This window comes from Peromyscus eremicus, chromosome 11 (assembly GCF_949786415.1).
Source record: "Peromyscus eremicus chromosome 11, PerEre_H2_v1, whole genome shotgun sequence".
NCBI classification, from domain to species: domain Eukaryota; kingdom Metazoa; phylum Chordata; class Mammalia; order Rodentia; family Cricetidae; genus Peromyscus; species Peromyscus eremicus.
The window spans coordinates 7,684,909-7,698,247 of NC_081427.1; positions in this window are offsets into that span (position 1 = coordinate 7,684,909).

A 13,339-nucleotide genomic window follows, 5' to 3' on the forward strand; every position below is an offset into this window, starting at 1 on the left:
AGGTCCATCAGTTGGTAAATGGACAGGAAAGAAGTAATGCATATAGGTAATAGCAATAGAAGTCCATTCAATTTGTAAAGAAAAATGAAATTATGATATTTGCTAGAAAATTCATGGAACTGGAGATGAATAGTTTATGTGAAATAAGTCAGGCACAGTGGTAGTTTGGATGAGAGTGACCCTCATAGGCTCATATGTTTGAATGCTTGGTCCCCAGGTAGTGGGATTGCTTGGAAAGGATTAGGAAGTGTGGTTATGTTGGAAGAGATGTGTCATTGTTGGAGGATATGTGTCATTGGGGGTGGGCTTTGAGGTTTTAAAAGCCCAAGCCAGGTCCAGGGTCTCTACCTGTTACCTGTGAATCAGGATTAAAGTTCTCAGCTACTGCTCCAACATCATGCTTTCTGCTTCCTGCCATGATGATAATAGACCAATTCTCTGAAATTGTAAACAAGCCTCCAATTAAATGCTTTCTTTTATAAGAGATGACTTGGCCATGGTGTCTCTTCACAGCAATAGAACAGTAACTAAGATATATAGGAAGACAAATATCACATACCTTCTTTTATATATACAATCTAGATTTGAAGGTTTATATGCATGTCTATGAGAGAGAGAGAGAGAGAGAGAGAGAGAGAGAGAGAGAGAGAGAAGAGAATACATAGAGGAAAATGAGAAGAGATAAAGAGATCTAGAGAGAGTATTATGGTTAATCTCAAAGAGAAGAGATCTAGAATCATCAGAAAAATGGATGCTGGCTATGCTAGTGATAGATTATCTTAATTGTTTTAATTGGACTGGGAAGCCTTGCCCACTATGGCTGGCACCATTCCATGGCTGAGATCCTTGACTGAATAAATAGAGAAAGGGATAGAGCCAATGACCAGATTCATGCTCTCAGGTTTTGTATTTATGGATATGATGGGACTGGGTGCTTCAAGTTTCTGCTGCTCTGATTTCCCTGACATGATGGATTGGACCTTGAACTACAAACCAAAATAAATCCTTTCTCCCTTAAGTTGCTTTGGTCAGGGCATTTTATCACATCATTAAGAGAAGAAACTACAATGAAAGAAGAATATGAAATAAGAGACAATAATGGAATATACATAGGGAGGGATCTTGATGTAAGGGGGAAGAGAAGAGTAGCAGTAGTGTTAATAAGAACTGAGTATATGTATATATTGAAATTCAACAATGAAACCCATTATTCCATATGCTAACTAAAAAAAAAAAAAATAACTAAAACATACCACAGTGGAAATGTTGACTCACCCTATAAGTCCATGCAGCTCTAACATCTGGAGTCTGGAGGGCCTGAGTGACCTTGTACAAGTAACTTAACTTCTCCCTACTTCCATGTCCTTACTTGGAAGTTGGCAACAATAGCAATCATGATGTTATAAGGTCTTCATGCTGTTAGGCGAACTCATAACAGCACCCTGGCGTAGCAAAGGCTCTTGATAGGTGTCAATCACAGCTGAGTATCTGTGATTCCCTAAAATGGCATAGCCTCCACAGCTGATCTCAATGAGACAGAAGTGTAAGTTGTAGACAGACCTGGCCACAAAGACAACACAGGAATGTGTGTAGTCTTCCTCATGCTGGCTCCTCCCAGGTGGCAGTGCATACAAAAATATCAAGCTAGACATGGATGGGTGTGGCAGGATCCTGTGCTGTTGTTCCCTTTGGGGAGGGGGCCAAGAAGGTGCAGAGTCAATGACACAGACTCTGGGAGGATGTCGAAACAACAAGCTCAGTTTATTCAGGAAGAGGTAAGCCTTAGATACCCTCCACCCCACCCTGGGGGAAGGTCTGATGAATATGCATCTGCTGGTGTGACATGGCTGCCTCTCATTGGTCCAGGTCATCTCTGGATCATGTCTCAGCTGCTATTGCTAAGGCCCTTAGGCAGACCCAGGTTGGCTCTCAGAAAGTATCTTTTTTACATGTTTGGACCAGCTGGCCCTCAAGCCTCTTAGGGATGAGTCATCCCACATGGAGCTGAATGATATATAATTCAAACTAATCCAACCACAGTCAGTTAGCAGCACCTCAAGGCTCCAGAAGACCAAGACACACAAGGAATCTTCTCATACAGAAATCAGAATCCTCTTCACAAGGCAAGGACACTGAAAATCCTCTGGGACCCAAGATGGGCTCATATGCCACCTGACACCATGACCTGGCCCTCATTACTCACCCTTCACCTGTGTCAGGTTGTCTGTATCAATGCTGTCACTATGCTCACAGGACTCACGCAGAGGGTATGCACAACACAGCATCGCCCATACAAGAACTCCTTCCTCGCATGGTTTACACTCATATTGTTCTGCTGCTCATTTGTCAAGACAGACATTACATAATTCCATTTTCTGCCTCTGTCCTCTCATTCTTCCTCCCTCTTTCCTTTTCTTTTCTGTTTGGTTCCTTTTTCCTCTCCTTCCTTCCCATCTTCCCTTTTCCTCTTTCTCTGGGATTCAGTGTTTTCATCTTTTCAGGGTCTGGTTGAATAAATACAACTTTTCACTTCTCAGGGAAATACTATTTTTTTCAGAAATGACTGCTTCCCTTTTATCAGTCCATAAGTCCAAGAAATGGGAACTGATCTGAATAGAGCCAAGCTGAAGCTGCTGCATGGAATGTGAAATGGCTTCCAAATATCCCCAAACTGTAAAAACCAAAACTCAGGACCTGGTAGCCACCACGTTTCCTTATGAATAGACCAGAAAACTGGAGGTAGATAAGGAGAAACAGGGTCAGGGAAGGATATTCTCCTAGGCTCTAGGCCTAAGGCCAAAGCATAGTCCTATAGTAGGTCTCTAAAGATAGTTGGACATTAGCCCAACAAAAGCACCTTGCTTAAATAGGACTCTGTCACTAACAAATCAACAACTGTTAGATTACTTAAACTTACTGCTCATTTCTATTTCTTCTGGGCACTAGTAGGAACTCAGCATGCTGGCTGATGGACTGACTCAAACAAACCTGGTAATGGGAATAACACATCACACCATAACATCCTTGTGGTACCAACTCGGCCTTGACATCTAATATTTAATGCCTTGCCTCAAAGAAATGTCTAATGAAATAAATGTCAGAAGACAAGGGGCCCACAGAGAACTTGCTTTAGCACAAATAGGTTTTTAAGAAGCTCAAATATTCTACTAGGCAGCTCCCTTCATGTGCAGTATTATGCCAAGACTTGTCTTTAACCTCTCTCTCTCTCTCTCTCTCTCTCTCTCTCTCTCTCTCACCGTCTCTCTATGTCTCTTCCTCCTTTTGCTCCTCCTTCTTCTCCTCCTTAGTCTACAGAGATAAAACCTGCCAATAATTTTCATTTGAAGCTGCTGTCAGCACCACATCTTCATATCACTGTTCCTGCCTTTCAACATAGTAAAAAAAATTAAAAACAAAAATTTTCCATTGCCTGACTATTTCTAAAAAAGCTAACTGGCAATGAAAAACCCAGCAGCACTGAGCCATATCCCTTGTGGGAACTTGGTCACATTCCCAAACTCCTTTTCCCAAGAGACCCCTTTATATCCCTACACTCATAGGATGCCTGGTTTGTCATCCCTACAAGCTCAAATCCAATTGCCTTGCCCCTGGCTTGTGCTGTGGCTTCTCAGTGTGTCAGATCCTCTTGTCTTCCATCACTTTAGCCCACTGTAGTCTAACCTGTGATGGTTAGTGGGTCCACATACCAGGTGGTCTCGTCTCACCTCCTTTGGAGGGTCTCTAATGTACAGCACTGGGAAATTCATACTGCATTCTAGATTAACTCACCTGAAGAGAGAGTTAGTGACACTAAAGATTAGTGGAAATGACATTTAAGTGTAGCCACAATTGTTACATGTCATGCCAATCCATACTAGATCCAAAATTCTTGAAATTCACTGGGTCATCCTTGGCCACACCCAACCTTGTTGCATCTTAGTTTGAACCATAAAAGGCAGGTAAGACACAAAGCAGGTTCTAGTAGGTAATGTCAAAGTTATTGGTGCAAAAATTATATTTATTAAGAAATTCGACCCTAATTGAGCTTTTCAGTGCTTGAAATCTCTTTCCAATGCCCCTCACACAATCCCTCTTTCTGAGCCTAGGGACAATAGAATTCCAAGTTCAGAGCTTAAGGACAGGACTTCAAGGAACTAATCCTTAAAACAGAATTGGTCTTACAACATAAGCCACATCAAAGTTTAACTAGTAGCATTTTTTTAAATAGTACATAGAATAATGGTATATTTTTATAAACAATGGCATTTTTAATTCAGTGAAATATAGGAACTAAGTTAATTATTCCAGAGTTCCAAGACTTCTGGGAAAAGGTTAACTCTGTAATGTGTTCAATTCACTCCTCGGTAGCTTTTCCCAAAATTGGCAGGAATTACATTCTGTTCATCATCCACAGCACTGGGAGGGTCTTAGAAGTCACTGAACCCTACGTTCCCTAAGGATGTTCCTTCATGTTAGAAGCTTGCTAAACAGTCTCTCTCAGGTTAGGTAAAATCCCAGCATGGAGCATGGATGGGGAGGGGATCCCAGGGCCACTCCTCCAGGTATGGAGTTATTTGCAGGTGATAATTGCTAATGGGGGAGGAGTCACTTTTCTTTGGGGCTGTGGGCCCTGGTAGGTTGCCAATGTTGCAGTGGATGGCCCCACCCCTGTGAGCATACAGGGAGCACTAATTGGACTCAGTGTATTATCAAAAAATAAAAATAAAAATAAAAGACTTGAAGTTGGGAAGTAGATGTGTTGGGAGGTGAAGTAATTTGTGGGCAGGCAGTAAGGGTGGATGTGATCAAGATGCATTGTATACAAGCATGAAATTTTCACAACGAACATTTGGGAAATAGCTTCTCAAAGTTTCTCCAGTACTTTTCATGCTTTAGTAGAAACAAACAAGAGATTTACCGGGAGGGTGTTAGGCTTTCACGATGTCTCTCATTGGTTTGACTGGTGCTTCTCCCCTGTGACTGATTTGAAATAGAAGAGGCACTGAGTAAGGCTCCGAGTGATGATTACACAACCAACACCAAAGCCCCAGCCAGGAGCCAGTGATGTCACAAGAGCAGGCTAGGTCTTTTGATCCAGGTCCAGATCTCCAAGAGGTAGCATTGTTGATTGTATCAGTTTTCAATGAAACATACCCAGGTTCCATAGTACGGCTACCTGATGGGCTCCCCTATAAATTTCAAAACTAACAAGTAAGTGGAAGCCAAAGACAACTTTTTGGTAGGAACCAACAGGCAGTGCGAAGTCTTTTCCTGAAGTGTGACATTCAGAGGACCTACCCTTGTTCCTTTGAAGCAGCAGAGCATCTGTTAGAGGACCCAGGTATTTGGGGCCAGTGGGGGATAGAAAGCAGAAACCAATGTACATTCAGAGCCCTCAAAGTGCCAAGTACTACCAGAAGCATGGTTGCCACAGGTTTTGATACTCTTTTCCCTGTGATTATGAAAATATATCCTTATTATATTGCAACATGGCATAATCATTTGCATTTTTATTGTTTTCACTCAAAAGCTCCTAAGTTATTTAGATAAGCACCATTAAGCAAAAATTCTAAGTAATTAGTTCTTTTGATGCCTCCTGGTGACAGCAGAGGAACCCAGAGACATTTATTAACAATAGCATTAGTCCCAGGTGGGACATACCGTACACAGAACTTAGTCCCAGTATGACCTCTCATTAAACCCCCAGAAGGAATTAGCTATTTTTCTCTTCCTGTGCCATTTTTCATCAACCAGCCCCAGCCACTTAGGTAGGATCATTATATCATTTACTCTACAAACATACCACAAATCACTGCTAATGCAAAATCCCACAGGGTGGCTAGAAAAATCACACCCATCTTCAGAGAACTCAGAACTTCCAATTCAACTACACTCACTGTCAGGACTTCAAATCCAGATGGGAATCTGAGGTCCATTTTTATTCTTCCTTGTGGTGGGTCAAAGACGGATCTGAATGGGCTTCTCTAAGGCTCACCATTGGTCAGCAGGATCCACATTTCTCACCCCAGGTTACTCCCAGATTCCCACTGAAACCAGTGCCAAGCCATGGGTGTGGGATGCTTTTGGTAATGGAAAATCTATGGCAAAACATCCATTCTTTCCAGGCAATGACAAATGTTTCTGCCCTCTTAAGTTGACATGGAATGTATCAAAATGAGGAAAGCTTTTAGAGCTTAAAAAATAACCAAAAGGTTTCCTGATTATACACATTCACTCCCACACAAGTACAAATAGGAAAATTAGAAACTAGGATCCACACTTGAGCGAGAACATGCAGTGTTTGTCTTTCTGAGCCCGGGTTAATTCACTTAATGTAATATTTTCCAGGACTTACAAGAAAAGATAAAAAAGAGGCCTTAAGGGAGAGGGGAGGGGAGAGTAATGGAGCACATGTGATTTCCAAGAAGCTGGTACAGGGGGGTGCAAGGGTTTAAGCAGGATAGACAAGGAGAAGGGGATGGCTGGATAGGGAGAGTCAACCAAAATGAAGTAGGTATGAAAGCACCACAAAGAAACAGGCTACTCTGTAAGCTAATGCAAAGAGAAAGAGAAAGAGAAGGCATGAAGCTGGATGGGTGGGGATGGGGGGAGGATCTGAGAGGAGATAGGGGAGGGGAAACCATGGTCAGAATATATTGTGTGAATTTAATAAAAAAAATTACAGAGAGGGGAGAAAGGGAAGAAGAGAGAAATGACTTAAAGGAAGATTTATATGCAGAACTTAATGGCTTTATCTCCTGTGTTTTTAGAAAACAGGTCTTTGAGGGAACCAGCCTGTGAGGCAGACAGGAAGAATCTCAGCTGGTTTTCCTGTTTTCTAGTGTGACTAGTCCTGGTGAATCCTCTTACCCTCGGGCTGACCAGCTGCTGCCTGTCACAAAAGTTGAAACCCAAGGATCCCTGAAATTCCAGCTCAGGACCTCAGCCTCCGCTCACCTGCCTTGTTCCTCTAAGGCAGGCTCTTTTCACCAGGGATATCCTGCTTAGCACTCTCTCCCATCCTTAGCAAAAGCCAGCTCACATGAGACTTTAAATAGGAGCTCCTGTTACTTACCAACGCTTTGCTAACAGATGATTTCCAAAGCATAGACATGGGAGAGCGCTCTCACTGTAGATGGACTTTACTTACACTGAAATTCTACCTGCTCTTTTTTTTTTTGGGGGGGAGCCATGTTCCTGACAGAAAGTACCATGGAGACTCAGAAAGAAAGGTTTCAGCAGGTGGGACTGACTCAGGTATGCCAAAGCCACTCTGATTCAAATTGCCCGCCTGAAGCCTGCAAGGCAAGTGGGGAAACCAGAAGATAAGTCAAGATTGCATCTCTAGATCACATGGAACCCAACAAGAGACCACAGGCAACAAGGGAGGCAGCAACTTCCAGGTGAGGAGGACATGAAAACACTTAGCAAATAAGTGTCCTGTCAGGAGACAGAAACACCAACCCGAGGCTGGTGACGCTTGGAAACCAGGAGGTAATGCAGAAAAATGTCAGGACCTCCACTGCTTTTCCATGTCTCCAGCCCAGTGACCCCACTGCCCTTCCAATAACTCCAGATGAGCTCTACCCACCATCTTTCTCTTTGCTGTTAATAAGTGCCAGAGGCAATTCTTCCCTGCTCTCCCAGGATTCTCCTCTGGGTGCTGATAAAGATTGAGATTTCCAAGTTCCACTGTCTCACTTGAGCAGTATTACTCTTTTCTACTGGCAATAAGGACAAGATAGATGAACTTGGAGGATTTCTTGATGGAACGGTTTACACACGCCCCGCTGTTGACAAAATCATCATAGCTGTCACTTTGCACCTCTCTGCCAGCTGTGTAATTAGTGTCGTTTCCAGTAAGTCACGGAAATATAGATGAGCATGGAGGATACAGCACAAAACTGCATAAATGTGAATATTTTGTGGCACCTCAGGAGAGTTGGTACTCGCATCTGACAGAGACTTGGCACGTGCTTCCAGCGCATCTTCAGCGCTCTCACCCATACGTACCAAGCCTATTGTCTTCTGATACACTTTTAGGAAGATGTGTTGGGGTGGGTGTTTCTGAAGGCATGTGGCGGGGGTGGGGGGGATGCTCGGTTTGGAACTCATTTGAAAACGCATTAAATTGTTAGCATATTTCTATGGTTAGGGCATGTAATTTTACTGCTTTACTTTCCTAAATAGAACATAATTTCAAAAGACCAAAACTAAACAATATAATTTATACCCAAGTGCTTCTGAACTTTGCACATTTGACTGCTTTCTCTAGCAGATCTTCCCCTTTCCGTGTCTGAGACTGTGTAAAAGGGCTATTAATAATTGTTAAATATATAACAAAAATATAATTAAGTAATAGTTGTGTTAGCTCTGGTAAAGATAAGATAGAAATGGAAAAATATTGGCTAAAGCCCTGGTATTGTATATTCAGCCATCTGTGACCACTCCCAAAGCCAGGAGCATCTATACCCCCAACCTGACAGTGTGCTCAAGAAAGAGTTGCTCATGCCGTGAAGGTCAGAAATACCTTCTTAATTGAGGAGGTCACTTACCACAATTTTGACTGTACAGTAACGAGCTGCTGAGTCTTTCATGGCATATCATAAGATCCGTGACAGAGAAGTTTTATCTGGTTCCTTCATAGCTATGATAGTGAGACTCATGGCCACCAAAGACACCTACATCCTAACCCATGAAGATGGTGACTAAAGTGCATTGTACACCAGGCAACACAAAACACAAAGCAGTCTTCTCTCTGAGTCCCAAGATCCATAAAGTGTTCTTCCTATTTAAATTCTCCATGTGAATCAATTAGGCTTTTATAGTAATTGTATAATGACATGGGGAAGTTTATAGAAACTGTCAAAAGTAATTAACTAATCTAAACCTTTACACTCTAAAGCTACACTAAAGATAAAGCCACCTTTTTCTGATTCTGAAATATAGACTTCTGCTTGAGCGATGAGGCTGGGTGAGAAAAGGTTAGAACACTGTCCTGCAAAGATGGAAGTGTCACTGAGAAATTCCTGTGATGGCATTTGTGCTTGGGCACAGTGACTGCCAGTCCAATGTTGGGAATGGTTGACAGGGGCTGTGGGAGAACCAAGTAGGATGTCTTTGCATTAGTACAGCAAGACATGCAATGGATTTTATGTTTTATGGATAGTGACAGTGGGGATGGAGAAAATGGATGAGGTCTAAGGACAGTTGGAAGGATGTACAGACAGTAGCTAGAGACTGGAGAAAGGAAAGGAAAAAATGTTAATGGGGATGCTATATCGTAAATCTCAACAGACTAGATGACAATCACTCAGTAGAACATGAAATGCTTCGGCTGAATCAGAAATAAACTATGGTTGGTGTATGAGTCCTGAGTTGAACTTGTGTTTGTAATGAGAAAGTACCCTGGTTGGTTTTTTGTTTTGTTTTGTTTTGTTTTGTTTCATTTCATTTTGTTTTATCAGCTTAACACAAGTTCCAGTCATCTGAGAAGAAGGAACCTCAATTGAGAAAATGCCCCCATCAGATTGGCCTGTAGGAAATTGAAAAGATATGGGGCCTTTTCTTTATTGATGATTGATGTGGAAAGGTGCATCCCACTGTGAGCATTGCCATTTCTGGGCAGTTGGTCATGGAGTATATAAAAGAAATCAAACTGAGAAAGCCAGCAGGCAACACTCCTTCGTGGTCTCTGCTTCAGTTTCTGCCTCCAGTTCTTACCTTGAATTCCTGTCCTGACTTCTTTCAATGATGGGTTGTGATCTCGAAGCTGTAAAATAGAATGAAACTCTTTCCTCCTCAATCTACTTTTGGTCATGGTACTTTATCACAGTGATAGAAATCTAATTAAGACAGAAAGGTTATACAGAACTGCAGTAGATAATAATAAATAGTTGTAAGCATCAGGGGATTACAGGAGAAACTTATTTTTTAGAAACAAATTTGGATGCATCAGGTTATGGATGCAGATGGAGGCCATTGAGTATGTCAACATTCAAGGTAAACGTGTAGATTAGGATGAATTTAATGTATTTAAAATAAAGAATAAAGAAGAAGACTATATGTATAGACAAAAGAAGAAGAAAACCAAGAATATTTTAGAGTCATGAGAGTCAACGAGGATGGTGTAAGACAGTGGGTATCATAGGCAGTACCAAATGCTGCTGGGAAATAAAGCAGGGTAGAAGAGTGGGCTCTGGATTTTACAATGGCTATCACCAGGGACTTGAAAGAAATGAGTGAACAAGGGTTAATGAAGAAAGGTCAAGTGGAAAGTTGTGGGGGGGTGGGGAATGGGACCAATCGGGAAACCTCTTTCAAGGAATGTGGCTTCAAGAGAGAAGTAACAAACCGGGATGAGAGAGGATCATATTTTGAGGGAAATGTTGGTATGCTTTGTCAGTAGAGAGGGTGAGGATGAATCTCCAAGGGGAATCCTAGTGTCATGAGGTCCCAAGGAGCTGAGCTGGACCTGGCACCAAGATGGAGGGAGGGGCGGGTGTCAGTGGCAGGATGGGATGCATGTCCACTGTCATGACTAATGAAGAAACACAGCCATGGTTCTTGCAGGTGAATTTTTAAACCTAATGGAGGAAAACTGAAGGGTGGAATTACTATCTTTTGGTTTTAATTATTCTGATAACTAGATGAATTCTTAATTTTGAAAAAAAAATAAAGAAGAATCATTCCAGCATTTAAGCCAAAATAGCTCCTGGAGTCTCAGATATTATCATTTCAGCATAGATTTGAATTTATAAAACTATAATCCAGCAGTTTACATTAACTAAAAAAGCAATTACAATTTTATCTGATGCTCAAATTAGGGAAGGTCACATTTGTGATTCACAGGGAGCATTCTTTTTTTTTTTTTGGTTTTTCGAGACAGGGTTTCTCTGTGTAGCTTTGCGCCTTTCCTGGAACTCACTTTGTAGACCAGGCTGGCCTCGAACTCACAGAGATCCGCCTGGCTCTGCCTCCCGAGTGCTGGGATTAAAGGCGTGCGCCACCACCGCCCGGCCACAGGGAGCATTCTTAAGGCTCTTTCCATTCTTCCACAAATCCCTCTCTCCCATCACCAGAATCTCTCAATACTGTTGACCCTGCCGGTCGGTCTTCACATTCCTCTCTTCTTCCTTTCCATCATGAGAAAATACTGTAAGTGCAGCAGATCTCCATCATTCCCTGGGACAATGTTCTATGCATTTCCCACATGTAAAGCTTTGTATCCCACAAGATCCAAAAATGAGCTGTGAAATGCACAACTTGACTGCGGCCAGCACAGGATCACGAAGGAAGGACGCAGCTGAGAGCGCTCACACAATATCAAGTTGTGGTCCAGCCTTCTTATCACTAAGACAGAAGATGCCCTTGTAGAATGTGATGTCAGTGTTCAACATTGGCCCAAGACGGCCATCACTATTGGAGGGAACATTTTAAATGCCAACAGCTGCTTCCAAAGCAGCACAGGGTTAAGTGGATAAAAGGGTGATCAATAACTCTGATGAACTGAGCATGACACAGTGAAGTGGCCAATACTAGAAAAGATTTGAATTATTGATTATATATGTCACATGCACATTCTAGGAATGAAATTTCCAGATACTGAAAGATATCAGAAGGGAGGCATAATAGAAACAATAGCCATGTGACTCACTGGAGCTGGGAGGTTAGACTAGTGGCCTCTGGACTAATGAAACTTAGCAAATGCACAAGGAAGTAAGATGCATTGCATCTCAACTTCTAGCTGCTAAAGGAACTGTTTTGTCATCACACGTGAACAAGGACTTTACAGCTACTTCCTTAAAAGTTACAGCTTAAAGTAGTTATTTAAAAAGGCAAGGGCAAACAACAAGAAAATCTCCCACACAAAAAATCATTTTTTGCTCATGTGAAACTCTTTGTAGATGCAGGAACCCTTGGAAGTGAAGTGGGTGTCTTCCAAGCAGTAGAGAGCCTTCCAGGCTGTCTTGGGCTTTCATTTTCTCCGTTTCAAGACATAACAGGGGGGAAGAAGGAGGCTGGAGAGTCTCCATGCTAGACATCTCCTCCTCAGAGCTCCTCACCTTCAACTTCCTTTCTCCAGCCTGCTCTGGTACACGGGAGGGGGGGGGGAATGTTGTGATCTGCATGTAACCTATGATGAGCTCTGCTGTACTGTGGCTTCTCGTAGTACTTGATCAATGGTATACACCAGCAGGAGACTTAAGTACACTCAGGGTGCCAATCTTGCACTTGCTTTCTGTGGGATCATGGTGACATGGCTGCATCCTTCATCCTAGGACCACTGAGGGATGGAAGTAATGTGAGTAATGGGAGGTGTCAGTGTGAACATTTCAGAGGCTGATATTCCTCTCTTCCTCTTCTCCACACCTTCCCTCTTCTCTATCCCTCTTCTCCCCTCTCCACCTTTCTCCTGTCTTCCTTTTCTCCCCTTCCTCAACTCCTCTCCTCCTCCTTCTCTCCTTCCCACATCCTCCTTTCTCATAGCTACACCTTGTCCCTATCTTTTGAAGCCTAGATTCTGTGGTACCTCCACTGTTGCTAAAGTCTAAAGTGTTCAGAATTTATTACCATGTTACTCCCTCAAAACCCAAGTAGTGGAAACAGAAAGTCAGTCTGGCCCCTATTCTCTGTGACCACCTGGATTGTCAATGCCTTGCCTTGAAAGAGGCCCATGTCCCTTCCAATCACAGTTATTGACTAGAGTTAGCTACATACCATCCTTAACTACACAGAGACTAAGACCTTCAATCCTTTCAACAGTCCGCGGGAACCAAACAGATTCTCTAACAGTAGAGCCTGGCATTCTATCACAGAGCTAGCCATGATGTAACATGATTTCCTTCGTGATGATAGAGAGGGCCCTCTGCACTTTCATCATCAGAAAGCAGCACACAATTCACCCCACTTCCTTTGAGTTATAATTGCCAGTTCCTGGAGCTCTCCCAAAAGCAGTGATCAAACACAAAATTACCAAATTAACCCCCAAACTGGCAATCAGATTGAGATCACTGTTTCCTCTGATGTTAAGGAAAATCAACCATTAGCTCTTTAGAAACACAAGCAAGGCAAGTGCAGGCCTCTGCTGTACTGATTGTGTCCCTACAGACAAATGCTGGGACAGCTCCCACCAAGCAACTACACACATGTCACAGAGGGGCGGAAATACAGTGCTATCTGTCTGTAATACTTTGTCTGCAGAGTGATCACAAAACACAGACACAGCAATCCTGACTAGTTAGTTCTTAATGCCCAGGTATACAAGAGAAGCACAGTGCTACAGTCATGGCTTTGTGTGCCCAGAGATCAGCTGATCTCCCCAAGTACAGCCCGTAGC